The sequence below is a fragment of the Mytilus californianus genome, unplaced genomic scaffold, assembly GCF_021869535.1.
Source record: "Mytilus californianus isolate M0D057914Y unplaced genomic scaffold, xbMytCali1.0.p SCAF_1, whole genome shotgun sequence".
Taxonomy (NCBI): Eukaryota; Metazoa; Mollusca; class Bivalvia; order Mytilida; family Mytilidae; genus Mytilus; species Mytilus californianus.
In genome coordinates, this window is record NW_026262581.1 from 56,591,373 (window position 1) to 56,609,604 (window position 18,232).

Sequence of the window (18,232 nt, forward strand, 5' to 3'; positions counted from 1 at the left end):
AATATCCCATAGAGCAAATTACATGGATGATTAATATTGACCATTTGGTATATGGCTGTGTTCTAAGCGACACGTACATGAAGGTCATAAATTAATTTGTTGAATGAAATCAAATCTTTAACTACTAATGGGTGCCGTAGGAGGTCTACCGGAATTTTTAGCTTAGATTTCTTGGCATGGGTAACACAATAATATGGACACCTTACAGAAAGAAAGAAAGAAAGAAAGAAAGAAAGAAAGAAGGAAAGAAAGAAAGAAACACACACACACACACACACATCAATCAATCATGTTTCAAAGGGGGAAAGATCGTTTACAATTGCTTTTTTAAAGCAATTGATTTATATTATAAATCAGCGTTTTTAACCATTCTTATGTACCGTTTATATCACAAAATGTCTCCCTGGGACCCCCTTTTGCCCCCCCCCCCCCATTTTTTATACCCTCCACTTAAAACTCTTGAATGAAGCTGCATGTGTGCTATCCTGTCAACGGAGACGAACGACAACTCCACTTTTTGTCCTTTAATATTTTTATTAAATCTCTTCTGAAAAAAAAAATCCACATGTATGTTATGTGATCTTCTCGAAAACTACACGTCCAATTGACCTCAAAATCTGCAGTTAGCAGGGTATACATGTATTAAATCTTCATATAACAACGTTGTGCAGACACCGCCCAAGAATTTTCGTAGAGAAAAGAAATTGCAATGCCGTAAAAATCGCTTGCTAGCTCCGTAAATGTCAATGAAATCCTACAATAAAATGTCTGCTCCTAGATTAAAATACAAATCTGTGTTACAAACTGGTGCTGAAAAATGTACATTGTATGAAAATAATCGATAAACGTGTTTTAAATGTACACAGGATCAATTAAATCCAAAGCATGCACTGCTCGTGATCTTTGATCAAAACATCAATTACCTACAATGAGAAAAGAAATACATTGTGTGTATTCCATGCTATACATGTTGTCTGTCCAACGTGTCCACCTAAAAAGAAATAAAAATGCCAAGTTTTCGCTATTATATAGCCTCGTCACGTGACGCCACAACCTACATGGCGCGAGACAAAGACGCGCGCGGGACCTGAAATAGAACAAAAACTTTCCAAACTAAATATAAAAACTTAACCATGCCAAGAAATTGCCTCCGTTGAAATTCTGCAAATATCCCATAGAGCAAATTACATGGATGATTAATATTGACCATTTGGTATATGGCTGTGTTCTAAGCGACACGTACATGAAGGTCATAAATTAATTTGTTGAATGAAATCAAATCTTTAACTACTAATGGGTGCCGTAGGAGGTCTACCGGAATTTTTAGCTTAGATTTCTTGGCATGGGTAACACAATAATATGGACACCTTACAGAAAGAAAGAAAGAAAGAAAGAAAGAAAGAAAGAAGGAAAGAAAGAAAGAAACACACACACACACACACACACACACATCAATCAATCATGTTTCAAAGGGGGAAAGATCGTTTACAATTGCTTTTTTAAAGCAATTGATTTATATTATAAATCAGCATTTTTAACCATTCTTATGTACCGTTTATATCACAAAATGTCTCCCTGGGACCCCCTTTTGCCCCCCCCCCCCCCCATTTTTTATACCCTCCACTTAAAACTCTTGAATGAAGCTGCATGTGTGCTATCCTGTCAACGGAGACGAACGACAACTCCACTTTTTGTCCTTTAATATTTTTATTAAATCTCTTCTGAAAAAAAAAATCCACATGTATGTTATGTGATCTTCTCGAAAACTACACGTCCAATTGACCTCAAAATCTGCAGTTAGCAGGGTATACATGTATTAAATCTTCATATAACAACGTTGTGCAGACACCGCCCAAGAATTTTCGTAGAGAAAAGAAATTGCAATGCCGTAAAAATCGCTTGCTAGCTCCGTAAATGTCAATGAAATCCTACAATAAAATGTCTGCTCCTAGATTAAAATACAAATCTGTGTTACAAACTGGTGCTGAAAAATGTACATTGTATGAAAATAATCGATAAACGTGTTTTAAATGTACACAGGATCAATTAAATCCAAAGCATGCACTGCTCGTGATCTTTGATCAAAACATCAATTACCTACAATGAGAAAAGAAATACATTGTGTGTATTCCATGCTATACATGTTGTCTGTCCAACGTGTCCACCTAAAAAGAAATAAAAATGCCAAGTTTTCGCTATTATATAGCCTCGTCACGTGACGCCACAACCTACATGGCGCGAGACAAAGACGCGCGCGGGACCTGAAATAGAACAAAAACTTTCCAAACTAAATATAAAAACTTAACCATGCCAAGAAATTGCCTCCGTTGAAATTCTGCAAATATCCCATAGAGCAAATTACATGGATGATTAATATTGACCATTTGGTATATGGCTGTGTTCTAAGCGACACGTACATGAAGGTCATAAATTAATTTGTTGAATGAAATCAAATCTTTAACTACTAATGGGTGCCGTAGGAGGTCTACCGGAATTTTTAGCTTAGATTTCTTGGCATGGGTAACACAATAATATGGACACCTTACAGAAAGAAAGAAAGAAAGAAAGAAAGAAAGAAAGAAGGAAAGAAAGAAAGAAACACACACACACACACACACATCAATCAATCATGTTTCAAAGGGGGAAAGATCGTTTACAATTGCTTTTTTAAAGCAATTGATTTATATTATAAATCAGCGTTTTTAACCATTCTTATGTACCGTTTATATCACAAAATGTCTCCCTGGGACCCCCTTTTGCCCCCCCCCCCCCCCATTTTTTATACCCTCCACTTAAAACTCTTGAATGAAGCTGCATGTGTGCTATCCTGTCAACGGAGACGAACGACAACTCCACTTTTTGTCCTTTAATATTTTTATTAAATCTCTTCTGAAAAAAAAAATCCACATGTATGTTATGTGATCTTCTCGAAAACTACACGTCCAATTGACCTCAAAATCTGCAGTTAGCAGGGTATACATGTATTAAATCTTCATATAACAACGTTGTGCAGACACCGCCCAAGAATTTTCGTAGAGAAAAGAAATTGCAATGCCGTAAAAATCGCTTGCTAGCTCCGTAAATGTCAATGAAATCCTACAATAAAATGTCTGCTCCTAGATTAAAATACAAATCTGTGTTACAAACTGGTGCTGAAAAATGTACATTGTATGAAAATAATCGATAAACGTGTTTTAAATGTACACAGGATCAATTAAATCCAAAGCATGCACTGCTCGTGATCTTTGATCAAAACATCAATTACCTACAATGAGAAAAGAAATACATTGTGTGTATTCCATGCTATACATGTTGTCTGTCCAACGTGTCCACCTAAAAAGAAATAAAAATGCCAAGTTTTCGCTATTATATAGCCTCGTCACGTGACGCCACAACCTACATGGCGCGAGACAAAGACGCGCGCGGGACCTGAAATAGAACAAAAACTTTCCAAACTAAATATAAAAACTTAACCATGCCAAGAAATTGCCTCCGTTGAAATTCTGCAAATATCCCATAGAGCAAATTACATGGATGATTAATATTGACCATTTGGTATATGGCTGTGTTCTAAGCGACACGTACATGAAGGTCATAAATTAATTTGTTGAATGAAATCAAATCTTTAACTACTAATGGGTGCCGTAGGAGGTCTACCGGAATTTTTAGCTTAGATTTCTTGGCATGTATATGACAGTTGTTTTCCATTTGTTTGATGTGTTTGAGCTTTTGATTTTGCCATTTGATAAAGGACTTTCCGTTTTGAATTTTCCTTGGAGTTCGTTTTTTTTTTATTTTTCTTTTTTCAGACACATTTTTTTATCACGAGCAACATGAATAGCCGAGTAATCTTTAAAAAAACTTCTACTGTTCTTCCCTCTACTGAATGGCCTTGTTGTCAAGTATTCTTTTTTCTTTGATATTTTTTAACGGTGGTTAGTTTCCTCTTTTGTCACAGTCGTGTATTTCTATAATGAATATGTCATTTCCGGATCCCTATATAGTTCTGCAGTAAATCTTATTTCTGAGGAACCAGCTATTGGACAACTTGCAGATTAAAAAAATGAATATGAAATATGAATGAACGACTTATCACAAAAGGTTTGCGTTTTATTTTTTTTTATAGTATTTTAAGTGAAGTTTACCCAATCCTTTTTTTGTTGTGTCCCTGACTTGCATCCCCACTTGTTCATTTCTATTGTTTTTGTATTCAAATGAAATAAATGGACGGAAGATACGGGGGATTAATATAATGGTGCACCGGAAGGATAAGCAGATTACGATTATATTTCAATTTCATTCATTATCTAGGGTTTCGAAACGTAAAGGTTACTACTGTTTTAATTGCGTAAAAATGTAACTTCTAGTTGATTTGTATGTAAAATATCTGAGAATCAGATTGGTTTTTGCATGGGTTGAAATACCAGATATGCCAGACGTTAGAAATAATAACAAATAAACTAAACACTTTCGTGTCAGAAAAATCGAAGGTTAAAGACTGTTTACCAGGATGAATATACAGAAAGATGTTCAATTCCCATTTACATGGCAAAGGGTTTGTTTTTCTCGACATGTTACTCTTTTTCAAGGTCAAATATTTCAAAGTGTCTGTGACAAAAAAAAAAAAAATGGCGCGGAAACTGTAAAATTCTCTTTGTGGTATTTATTTTACCGGAAAGTACTTCTTTAAGCGATATGTTATCATGATATGACCTTTTACTGACCTTCACCTTTGACCCAGGTCTAATTACTATTTTTATTCAACGATGTCAAGTTTAAACTTGATGCTTCTCCTTCGTAAAAATTACCATAGTTTACCATAGATCTTTCAATAATTTTGAAAGCACGCCGTCCCTGCATTCATTTCAATTTAACATACAAGTATGCTTGTTCCTGAATTCATTTCAATTTAACATTTGTTTTATTCATGCAGGCTCAGTTATCAGTCTTTACTATGAAGTTGATATTCCATGAACACGTGTACTGGTCAAGTTAAAATTCAATGGAATTATGCTAAGACAAAGATGACCTGACGGCACGATAAGAAAAGTTTCGACTCGTATGGTCAAATATAGTTGAGTATTCCGTGACGTTTTGTATTATTTCTTTAAGACAATGCTACTTTTCAACATCTAGCGTTTAATATTGATTCAGAATCTACTATAGTAGATACAATTTGGATTGATTCATACTTGCTTAACGTCCAGTGGCAAATATCTCATGCATAATCAAAATGAAAACATGTAACAAATAATTTTCAAAAAGGATGATATGTCGGGTGAAAACATTTGTTGCAAAATTCAACTATGGACCTCTCAAGAATTTAAGAAGGATTCTAAATTATGCAGAAATCGTGATACTCTCCTAGCCCGACACACGAGAGTTTTCGACTGACCTTTAACCCCTAAATTTATAATTACAATGTTTCTTTTGTGGTTTTCCCTATGTTAGCCACAAATATAAAGCAACACATCTTCTTCGATATTATATCTGCCCACCTTGCATTGTACGTTATACAAAACATATATTTGACTGCACGATATCAGTCAGACAATCTTTCAAGAAATGGGTTTAAAACCGTTTATTCCTTACATTTTTACGGTCTGTTTCGTTCCAGTTTGACAGATGTTGTTATATTTTGCGGAAGTTATACTTTATCGAATTTTGAACAGAGGAGTTTTCACGCCATCCTCTTTTTTTTTTGTAATACAATTATCTTTATATATTAATCTGGCAACTTTACGACTTGCTTGATATAATTTAAATTTAATCTTAAATAATACTTTGGTATATCATATAATTACATCTGGATTATGGAGTTTTATCGTGTAAATAACCATTTCAAATCATATCTGTCAGTCAATTCATCTCAAACCTGTCATTTTTATCAGTAATAATGTAATATTCAAGGAAACAATCTAGCACAATCTAGAAGCACCTTTTGGGCGGCATCTTTTTCATCAAGCGTACCAAGAACATGCTTTAACATGAATACATACTGTTAACAAAGGAGAAATTGAAATAACAGAGACAGAATGAATTAAAGAGGTCACTTACCATCATAATTCAATATTTCAGTAATATGAATTGAACCGAATTTAAAAAATATTTTTTTTACAAAATTTGGATCAGTTTTCATGATATATTGATATGTACTCATGTTTCGATATACATGGTACATTTATGAGTGATTTTCCCTGCATTAAAACTCTTTAAAACAAATTCGGTTATTTGCATGGCCATCATGAAAATGGAATCTTGAATGTTTAATTTATAAAAACAAATTGAAGCGTCAGGAAGTTTATTTTAAAAAGTTCATCACTCATTATGACACAGGGACAGATCCAGGCCCAGGATGCAACGGGTCGCTTTCTGTGTGGTCGAAAATTTGTTTCTTTAGTTTATCAATCACATATTTCCAATTTCCACTTTTCTGCCGAACAAAACGAATTCCTGAATTTTCCATTGCCCCTGTTTCTTTTGGAATAAAACTAGACCAACCACGGAGAAGTTTCTTATGTTGGCTTGTTGTTAGTCTTTCAATAAAACTGTATCAAATGCTGAGAAGTTTCGTATGCTGACTTGCGGTTAGTCTTTGAATATATTTATATTACTTTTACTGACTAGATGTCACTTTAGGTCCCCAAGGATATCACTAGTCCAATAGTAAGTGCTTTTAATGTAATCACCATGGTAATGACTAAGTGTTAATCGAATTTAACTAGTTAAATGTATTTTGAATGTAATTTGCAATGTGTTATGGCTCACATATACCATACCTATATGCCCTTTCGATTCGAATATTAAATGACCCTATAAGTAGACCCTCTATGCAGAAAACAACATCAATGCATATTACTAACATGACTAACGTTTCATATATAAGCATTTCATAGTTTGCGAAGATCTAAGAATTGTAGGGTGTTACCCTGGCTATATAATTAATGGTGTTTATATTTGGAATATCTGCATGTCAACCATGAATTTGGAAAGCATGCAGATATATGCATATGGTTGTGCAAATTCACCTAACATATGAATAATTATATTACATAAGATTCATTTGAAAGTATTGAATGGTGTGGAGCGAGTTACTTCTGCAGCGTGTAATCAATACGTGATGTTTATAATTTATTAATCTTTAATCTCACTTGTGGACCTCCAAGTCTGAAAACAAAGAAAAATGCAAATAGGCAAAACATGTTATGCAGAATGTGACCACGTATCAATTTTATGCGAGTTGCTCCTATTTAGACATCAACTAAAATTGAGAATGGAAATTGGGAATGTGTCAAAGAGACAACAACCCGACCATAGAACGGACAACAGCAGAAGGTCACCAACAGGTCTTCAATGCAGTGAGAAATTCCCGCACCCGGAGGCGTCCTTCAGCTGGCCCCTAAACAAATATATATACTAGTTCAGTGATAATGAACGCCATACTAAACTCCAAATTGTACACAAGAAACTAAAATTAAAAATAATACAAGACTAACAAAGGCTAGAGGCTCCTGACTTGGGACAGGCGCAAAAATGCGGCGGGGTTAAACATGTTTATGAGATCTCAACCCTCCCCCTATACTTCCATATGGACACTCGATTGAAAAATATATCGATAGCTGTTGCTAAACGTCAAGTGGTAAATATTTCATGCATACATATTCGGGATAAAAAGTAATTAACAATCCATACTATATGGAAGGTTCTGTAATGTCAGTCGACGAGGATGGAAGATGGTAAATTCAATCTGTCACTACTACTGATAGCGCCGGGGTATGCTGGATAGGAACCATACATTGCAACACCATTCTTAAAGACCCTTCGAAAATGTGTTGCAAGGGTTCTTTAACGTGCAGAGATTGTGGAATGTACCATATAAGAGGAATCCGATTTAACGTCTTCATTCCTACCAAACGTGGCTGCGTATTTATGCATCCCGCACAACCTCTTTAGAAGTCAACGTTGAATCTATTCCTACACCACAGTTAACCGTTTAAAGTCAGAAACACATGCTTTTGGAACAATTGAAAAAATTACTGAACTTGTATTTAGATAGACTAGTTTTATATGTTTGCCCAGAATATTGCCAATATCAAACATAACATGAATAAAATACTATACTCGGGCTCGACCCAAACTACTTTCGAATCTTTCTTTTAAACAAAATTGTATTCCTTTGGCAGTACCATTTCCATGTATTTGTAGAACATTAATTTCATGCCAAGGTAACTACATTTCAAATCAAAAAAAATTTGGTTTATTGTCGTATGAATTTAGTTATGTTTCTCGAAAAAAACAACATCAAATAACAAAATTACCAAGTGCAAAACAACATTTTTTTCCAGTTGATGTTACTATTATAGAATTAATGCATATCACATTTCAATAACTATTTATTTTGAAAATAATCAATGTGTCAATTTTGCTTTAAAAAATGTGCGCCGTTTACAATAAAGGGATTACATGTATCGAATGCAAACCATGAATATACTGAGTTGCACTGTTCACAGTGTTATAAACATTTTCATGGTCATTGGTAAATATCAACAATGATTGGCAATCCTATATACAAGGTGTAGGTGTGTCTGTAACTCATAAAGACGATTATTATTTTAACCCATTCCTAAGAGGCGTGTAATTAACTTCATTCAACAGCTAATTAACCATCTTTCCCAGGGTTTAACTTGTGTATTGCAAATTATCCTCAAGTACCATTCATAAATTTACATCTTTTAAACTGATTCGCAGAAAAACACAATTTTATTTTTTTTTAAACTTTGTGCCAAGATATATATCACAACCAGCAGTACAGTAAACAGTCTCAAGCAGAAATTATCTAGTTATTTCCATATAATTAGAAAAAGTCCTCTAATATACAATAAGATACTGTACTCCAGATATTTGGTTTTTAATGTATAATTATTATAAAACGTGATATCAATTGATTTGTTATTGTACCATTCTTTTACATTCGAAACGCTATCGTCATCTATCTAAATCATTCTAGACCCATAAGTTTTTTTCAGCCCAATGTATAGGTTTGGGTACAACACGTTTTTTAAACTTTCGGTTTTCAATGCGCTACAATTTCGTTATTGATTTTGTCTTTCAACTGGTTTGTTTCGAGCGCCCACCAAGTCTTATGTAGACGAAATACATTTTTGGCGTCTTAAATTATAAGCATAGGATCTTTTGATGAGTTTTTTATAACAATTCGGTCGATGCCACTGCTGGTGGAAGTTTCGTTCCCGAGGGTATCACTAACCCAGCAGTTAGTACTTCGTGCTGACATGAACAATTATGGATACAGTTTTTTTCTGTAAATTGACGTCATAATTTTTTTTAAATCTTTCGAATCATGTAGTTCCATAAACCCCATTGCAAAGCTGGCCTAAGCTTAGCCAGATTAGGCACAACATGATTTTGGCGCTTTCACGTGATGTGATTCTAGCGTCACCGAGTTTAACCTTAACGAAACGCGCGTTTTCATTTTAACACAATTCATCAAACCAAAAGAGTAAACGGAGTATCTATATATACTCAAGTACTATAGTCCCTGCCTCTCCCATCCGACAGAACCACCAGTGCTAATGATTGGCGTCCGATCGCAATTGGGACGTTTAATCCGAAGTCACACTCTCTGTTTGTTTAAGAATCCTTGCAACTAATCTTTCATGGGTCCGTAGGTGGCCCGTTGGGCACATTACTGCTTCTATTCAACAATTTTTAGAAGAAGCCTTCTGTCCAGTACACGCATTTGCAGAACATGGCTATTGTTAATTCTTATCCCGACTATGCATGAAATATTTGTCACTGGACATTTTAAAAACTATTAACAACTACTCAATCAAATTGAAAAGGGAAAAGTCGTAATTTTCTTTAAGAAAATACCAAGTGACTTTTCAAAGAATAGTTTTGTTGCTTTTGCCGATACGATTAAAAATAATCAAGATTTTGGTTTTTAATGATGGTGTAACTAACAGAATAGTTGCAGGTTTTGCTTCAGAGTTTAAGGTCATTTCTTTTTATTAAACAGAATGAACAGACAACCTTGATAATTGGTACCTGTCTGTTTTGTGGATGATTATCGTTTAGATATATGATTAGATATGATGTTTGTTATTTTTAGGATATCGACAGGTGATTCTGGTTTCCTTCAAATATCTAAGGGCACTAAAACATTTGTATTAATAAATATGATACCTTGCAATGGTAATTATTCTGTCTTACACATGTAATTCTCATAATGTTTATTTGATTTACACGTTTGCTGTAGTACCTATACATCTGAATGACAAACAGCTTGATCATCTGTAAAAATAGATTGATTGATTGTTGGTGTTTTGACGCCACTTTTAAGCGCCACATTTGGGCTTTTTCGTGGCGGCCAGTTTTTATTGGTGGAGGAAGCCGGAGTGCCCGGAGAAAACCACCGACCTTCGATAGGAAAACTGACAATCCTAGTCAATTAAGATTGGAGTCGAGTAAACAGTAGTAACTACTAAGACCACTCGGTCACCGAGGCCCCCTCTGTCAAAATAGATATTTTGGTACAATGAATTTCTACTAAAGTAGACAGTGGTCTTAGTTCGCCCAGAAATGATAGTTTACCCTACATGGTATGCAAAACCTTTCGAATTACCCATAGTTCAATATTAATGATAGGTTAATTTCGGTAAGGTTCAAAATTTAAGACGAAGAACCAAGGGAGACCAAGTGTCTAACTGATGACGATCCTGATTTGGCCCTCTGTATCATATATATTGTTGTTTTAATTCGAGTTTTAACCGATTAGTCTTTTATAGACGAAACACGTGTCTGAAATACCAATTGATAAGACCGGTGTCTTTAATTAGTGTTTTGATTATATGTAAAGAGTTATTTTTGTTTCTTACCAGAATTTGGCGTTAAAAAAACCAGATCAGTTTAGTAGTTTCCCGGGAAATTTATTCATAAATTGATAGACTCGGATGATTAAGACCTTGACGTACGATGCTTTATGTCTTTTTTCCCCCAATGATTTGTGATATCCTTGATATGCATGTCTTTAATTGTTTTGTTAGCTTGTATGTATCGTTGACACATTCTCAACATCTTTATTTATTTATAAAGTCGTGACATGATTTTACTAAAACAACTGTTTTAATTTTAATAAGTCTTCCAAGTAATGAGCCGTTATTGAGACATTATTTTAGTGCAATGTACAGTTAAAAAAATAAAAAAAGGTAGTTCTGCTTCTTCGGAAAATGCCTGTACCAAGTCAGGAATATGTCAGCTGTTTTTTTTCGCTTGTTCCGTTGATTGATAGCGTTTGATTTTGTCAGTTTTTATGGAATCCCCCTTTTTGAATTTGCCTTGGAGTTCAGGATTTTTGTTATACCTTTTTCAGTAATAATACATGTTAGCTGATTCCCTAATTTTTAAAAACAGTTCTGCTTTTATTTGGTTAATCACAAAAGACCGATTCTTAAGTTGAAATAATTGTACAATAAGTATATTGCACTTTAATTACAACACAGATTATGAGTGCCGGATATAATTTGCAGCTAACATGGAGATGTTTTAATTATAACACGGTCAGTGATGAAGTACTTTTGTCAATTCAGGAAAAAAGAATTTCTTCAATTGATGCGAATTTAATTGAAGTACTGTAGGGTGAACCACTTTACGTGGTTTAATGCTTATGAATGGATATAACGATTGCAGAAAACCTTTATAAGAGCACGTATGTCTGTCAAATAACACCTATAGTGAGCACACGGATATCGAAATTTCGAAAAAAAAGTCTGATGTTTTAATTAACAAATCGAAGTATATTATATTAGTGATGTCATTGCGATCATTTTATGCATAATGACAAGAGAAATGTAACCAAACTAATGAGGTCAGGTTCAATGTGAGATTGTTTTCTAGATAAATAAAATACATCGATACAATTATAACGAGATGTGGTATCATAGTTATTATAGACAACTATCCACCAGAGTTCAAATGACGAAATATCAGAAATTGTAGATAAACCTACGGCCACAAAGACAAAATCCATACCGTATAGCAAGATATAAAAGGCCACAACATGAAAAATGTGAAACAACTCAAACGAAAAAACTAACGGCATAACAATTTACGAAAAACAAGTATGACAGACATGAACCAACGACAACCAATGAATTGCGGCCTCTTAACTTGGGATAAAAAAAAATCTTGCGGTGTTTAACTGGACAGTAGTTTAACAGTACAACAAACTGAAAATCAGTATGAAATGGTTTAACTCAATAAATCGATACGAAGCACAAAAAAACAACTACCGCGGTAACATCAAAACAATAGACTTTTGAAAATTAAGAGCATACGATACATTAGTAATTTAGTCTGGATAGTTAATACAAATTCGAAGTTTAAATTTTTATCACGAAGGTGCAATTAGTCGCAATTAATGCAAAACTGTAAAACAGTCGCATTTGGGATCTTGTCAAGATATAAGCTAAAACCTTACCCCAAAAGATTTTTTCTCTCTAAGATGTCTTGTTATATATACAAAGATGCTAATGTGGTTAACATATATTTTTGGGTAAGGTCTTTGGTCGTATACAGCAATTTTGGGTCAAGTCATTGTGGATCAGTAGTGACAGTTCTTTTTTTAAAAAGCCAATTTTACATAATTCTTATATTAATTTTTCATTAGAACTAAGAAAATATTTTGTTGAAATTTCAGGGGCTCGTACAACACCTCCTCGTTGTATTAGACGCAATTCAAAATATTATAACTAAAACCCAAAAAAGTCATGTCCACATCTATAGCTAGTTCAAAGAATTACGACGTTCTTGAAAGGCTATTTTCATTTTCCGTCACATCAAAACATTAAAACAGCCTTTCAAAGTGTCATAAATATTTGGACTACATCTAAAGCGTGAATGCAGTAGGTATAATTTGATAATTTCCATTTTTTTAAATCCTGCAATCATCAGCGACATAATTTTCATAAGCTCATGCCAGAAATCTTCCATTGAGGCAGACAAAATATAAAGGTCAGCCTGGTTATGTTTATCTAACTGAGTTAAGATTCTCATGTTATATAAACAACTTATATAGTAACCTTCACTCGTAATGCATTCATGCATGTGTGACTAGGTTCCGTTAGAAAGCAAGTCAATGAAAACAAGTCATGTTTTGTTGCCAAAATTTACTATATGCAGATTTTTGGATTGCGTTGCATTGAATTTGTTGTTGATACGTATACATGAACATAGTGCTGCAAGTTCAATATGACTGGCTTACCTCGAAGAAGATTTACTATAAATGGTGTTTACCTTTAAAACAAAAGAACTAATTTGATCCTTTGTTTCCTCTTAATTTGATAAAGATTCACTGTATACTAAGTTTGATAGAAAAAAAAATTGGGTATGCATTTTCTGTTCTTTTGCTTGATCTGATGCAATTTACGATTACGTCATATTGTATTAGATGTGTTCAAAGGAAAATGCATAATGATTGATTAATTATTGTTTTCTTAATGTCTAGTTGCAAATATGCATGCATATTCAGGACAAGAACATATTTATCAATTAATTAAAAAAGTAGGTTCTGTAAAGTGGGTCGATCGGGATGAAGGATGGACATTAAGACTGTCAAAGAAAAAAAAAGTTGTGTTGGATTGGGATATATAATTTCCTTACAATACACCTACGAAAGGGCGTGGTTGCATATATATAAATATCCCAATGAAGTATTGCTATAACTGCCGGTCGGAAAAAGTTCAGAAGACCAAATTTTTGTACCCAAGTAAACATTTTCGGTTGAACAAGACCATATTTTAATCCTATAGGACATTTCAGGTATATAGAAAAGGCTAGAGGTCATTTTGTTGAACTGTCAGTGCATGTTTGTTGTAGTATGTTTTTGTGAATTGCACAACTTCTGCCAAATACCTGTCGTTTAGGTTGTCTGTGTGCCAGAATATTGATTACAGTGTAAACCAAAGGTCAAAATGGCAATGATTGTAAAAATGAAAATAAGACTTGTTGGAATTCGTCGAAGAACAGAAACCTAACAATACAATATGTATTGCTTCTTTCTGCCACTCGCCATTTTATCTCAGAGTATTACTGTATATCTATCGATCTAAAGTTATCAAGAATATAGAAAAAATAATCTTTCCTGTTCTTTTAAGCCTGGCAGTAAGATCCATGATAAAAGAAGCTTGTAGTTTGGCTATGCAGGTTGTATAAATACGCAGTCACGTCCGTTCCGCATATGGACATTGAACCCGGTTATGTGTGTAGAGATTGATATGTAGGCACTCTGTACGTCTAAAGAAACTCTTGCAAAAACTCTTTTATAGGTCTTTATATTGCCATTTACACATGTCCTTATTCATACCACTTTGTTCAATGGCAGTCGAAATTCCCGCCCTCCATCCGGTTGAACACAACCTATTGGATTTATCAATTTGATCTCTCCCTGAATGTGAATGAAATATTTGCCACTGGACTTTAATGCATAAAAAAACAATCCATCTATTTGATAAGACTTCCCCTTTCTAAAAACTTCTGATATTGACCTTATGTTAAAAATTTATCATGAATATTTGTTATTACCTAGTCATATGTAAATATAGAAAACATTCAGTCAGCTGATAAAAACAAAATACGACCTAAACAAAACAGCAAAACCGGATCTATTTTGTTCTAAGTTTAGCAATATTATACTTTATTTATAATTTGCCTATTTTTAGAATGACATACATTTCTTTTAAATTTTCAGTTGATAAATTTGTGAATTGTTTAAAAGCATAGGTTCCAACTTCTTCATACGAAGTTTACCATATACGGTTTTGGCTATTCATTTTGGTCAATGAGCGCCTCAAGTATTTATACATCACAGGCTTTCATTTTGATGGTTTTGAGCGTTCCTGGCGAAGCTTTTCTAGAAAGGCGCTGTTGATGCACCGATTTATTGTATTGTGAATTTGTACTGTACTTCACTGTCTACTTTTATAACTTGACCTTTTATTTTAATTGTCTGATCTCTGTATCATAGATACAATGAATAAGCGTTGATTCTTGAAAAAGAAACCATGAGCCCGAAGGGTGAGTGGTTTGTGAGAAATGGAAATGCCTTATATACCTATATTTTTGGACTATTGTCATGTCTTTTTCTTTTTGTAATGTTTTAGGTAATTGTGTTGGGTATTCTTCAGTTTAAGATTGTTTTAAAGTAATATGTTTATTAGCAAAAATTCTTGTATCTGTAAGATATATGCAGAGATCAAGCTAAGGTGTCCATAGAAACATATGAAAAAGCAAAAAAAAATACTTATATATATATAGTTGTTTCTTTTTTCCGACTCAATATAAATGAATAATTTGACATATCAATAAACATGTAACCTAGCAGTTTACATATTTCTATTTATTCAATCCATTGAAGCCAGAGATTCCAACATGATTTACGGTTGTCCCCTTTGTATCTCATTTTGCATTTTAATTTTGATCTCTCTTAACCTGTTAACCAAAGAAGACGACGTTAGGTGTAAGAACATTAATCATTATTACCTTGTCGTGATGACGAAAAATATGGAAGAAAAATATATACAAGTCTGATATATTGAGTCAAATGAAACGAGTAACATCTGTTTTTAAGTTTAAATATCCCAGCTGTTGTTGGAGAAACGTTATAACAATAAACACAATTGATAAGAGGTAATGTGTATTGCATGCATGTATGTAAAGTGCAGAAGGTTTATAGAGGTAATCATGCAGTTGTTTCGTATACACGATAAGCATTAATTTTGCTGTATAAGTCAGATATTATACAGTGCAGAAAAAAAAGCCGTGTACCGACCGACAGGTCCGAACCTGGCCTGTTGTGAGGCAAAATTTGTATCCTTATCCAACAAACCCTTGTTTTACAGTGGCAGTCGGAATCATCGTCAAATCAAATGCCTCGTGAAGGGAGACTTACATGCAAGCTCTTTGGACGTTTAAGAACACTTGCAGCAACTCCAGGGAGTCCGGCTAATGTATAAATTGTTATACGGTTCTCGTCCTGAATTTGTATGAAATATTTGTAACTGGAAGTTAAGAAAGGAATAACCGATCAACCAAACACATTTAGGGTTCTATAAATTAAAAAGGTTTTACCTTGTTTTAAATATTGATGAAATATGACTCAAGACAAAAAACAAACCAATATTCCGTAATACAATATCATTTTATGGATGCAAAATTTATTTTCAAAAACTATATGCTCAGTTTTCCGCACTCTTTTCTTCGATTTTAATATCATCTAGTGCGAATTGTCTTCTAAGTTTACTTGCAATGAGTAACAAGACGAGATCATTTAGAAGAGCACAAACTGCTTAATCTTCGGGTTTGTGTTGTTGGTTTTCTGTGTGGTATTTTGTCGGTTTGTTTGTCTTTACAACGTTTTTCTTATTTTGCTATAATATTGTTTATTTTTCTTCGAATTTATGTTATTTGATTGTCCAACTAGGTATGTTTTCCCTCTTTAAGGGATAGGACATACATGGGCCAATAAGTAAAGATGTGCTAGTTTAAAAATCCATAAACACAGTTAACTGATTATTTTATATCACGCCAAAAAAGACCATACATAGTTATTTGTTTTAAAAAAAAGCATATATACCTGTCATTTTATATTTTTTAAAGGATAAAAACAATAATTAAGGTGGTACCCAACACCTTGACTAATATTAATTTGGCTCGTTTAATTTTCATAAAATTTTGACAAAATGTTTACTTTGACCCTTTGACAAAAATATAAAAATTTCAAAAAATTTGAACCAACCACTTTTTCAGAAAAATTTCATTGGTTATATAGCAGTTTGACAAACACTAATTTTGATCATTGAGAAGCTTAATATTTCCTTAACAATACAACGTAATTAAAACGTTTAGCTGATTTTTACAGAGTTATCTCCCTGTAGTGTTAGGTACCACCTTAATAAATGAAAATCACAATTTTGTTATAGAAATTAAATATTCACATCCATATATAGTGCAAATACATTTTTCGATTTTGATTTTTCCCTTTTTTAGAACAGTTTACTTCATTGTTGATGAACAGCCTTACAATAAACATTTGTTTTCGGCGATACCCATATTCGAAATGTTAAGTTATCAATATTTCTTTGAATATTTTCGTCTTTATCTAACATTCTACTTACATTCTCTAACCGGTTCTGGTTGATTTTTAGTTCGAATTAGTATTTTTGTTCAGATATCCATGTATAACTAACGTGTTGGGACCATATTCACTTTGATCTGTAAAGATATAAATATTCACCATTCTTCATTATACTTAATGCTTTAAGGCTAGAGCATTTCCAACTTAAATGCACGGTATTATAAGAATAAGAAGATGTGTTACGATTGTATATGAGACAACTCTCCATCAGAGACCAAATGACATAGAACTATACCAAGGAGATGTGGCATGAGGTATGATTGCCAATGAGACAGCTATCCATCAAAGTTCAAAAGAAGTAGATATAAGTAATTATAGGCAACCGTACGGCCTTCAACAATGAGAAAAACCGTGTAGTCGGTTATAAAAGGCACCAACATGAAAAATTTGAAACAGTTCAATTGAAAAAACTGTTATTTAGCAATCGTGATAAAATAGCAAACAAACGAAAAACAAATATGACATGCAGACAGCAACCAACGACAACTCTCCTGAAATTTGTTTTTTTGAGAAGGGTATCGGTTTTATATGTTGAATTTTATTATGGACGTTTTTGAAATAAAATTAAGGTAACCTGTAAAAATTCTATTATATTCATTCCTATAGCTAAAACTTGTTGAATTACAAATTGATAGAAATTAGATCATAATGTTAGATATCCCAGACCGAATCAAAATTTTTTAGTGTTCAGCAATGAATAAATATGCATTCTCCCAGGAATTGTTAACAGCTGAATAATCGAAACCTAGATTCTTTGATGTTGAAAGTCAGGTTAAGCATTAAATATAATTTTAATGGATGCACTTAGTTATTTGACACCCTAATTTTATGTTTTCAGTATGTCTTCGAATGCATCAATGTCACACCAGGTGTTTAGATTCTTATTTAAGTCTTTTGTTTATTTTGAGGTGTTTCAAATATACACTTGCTATCGATGAAAGATAGATTCAACACAAAGCTCCAATATCTGTTTTTCTTCCACTGATAAGAACGGTTTATGATACTGAAGTGCTAATTAATTGG

At 33.4% G+C, this 18,232-nt stretch overlaps 1 protein-coding gene across 1 annotated transcript in view; it reads left to right on the forward strand.

Annotated features, from left to right (window-relative positions):
- LOC127721985 (inter-alpha-trypsin inhibitor heavy chain H3-like) overlaps window positions 1-18,232 on the forward strand; it is a 67,317-nt gene that overhangs the window by 25,701 nt on the left and 23,384 nt on the right. The window lies entirely within an intron of this gene.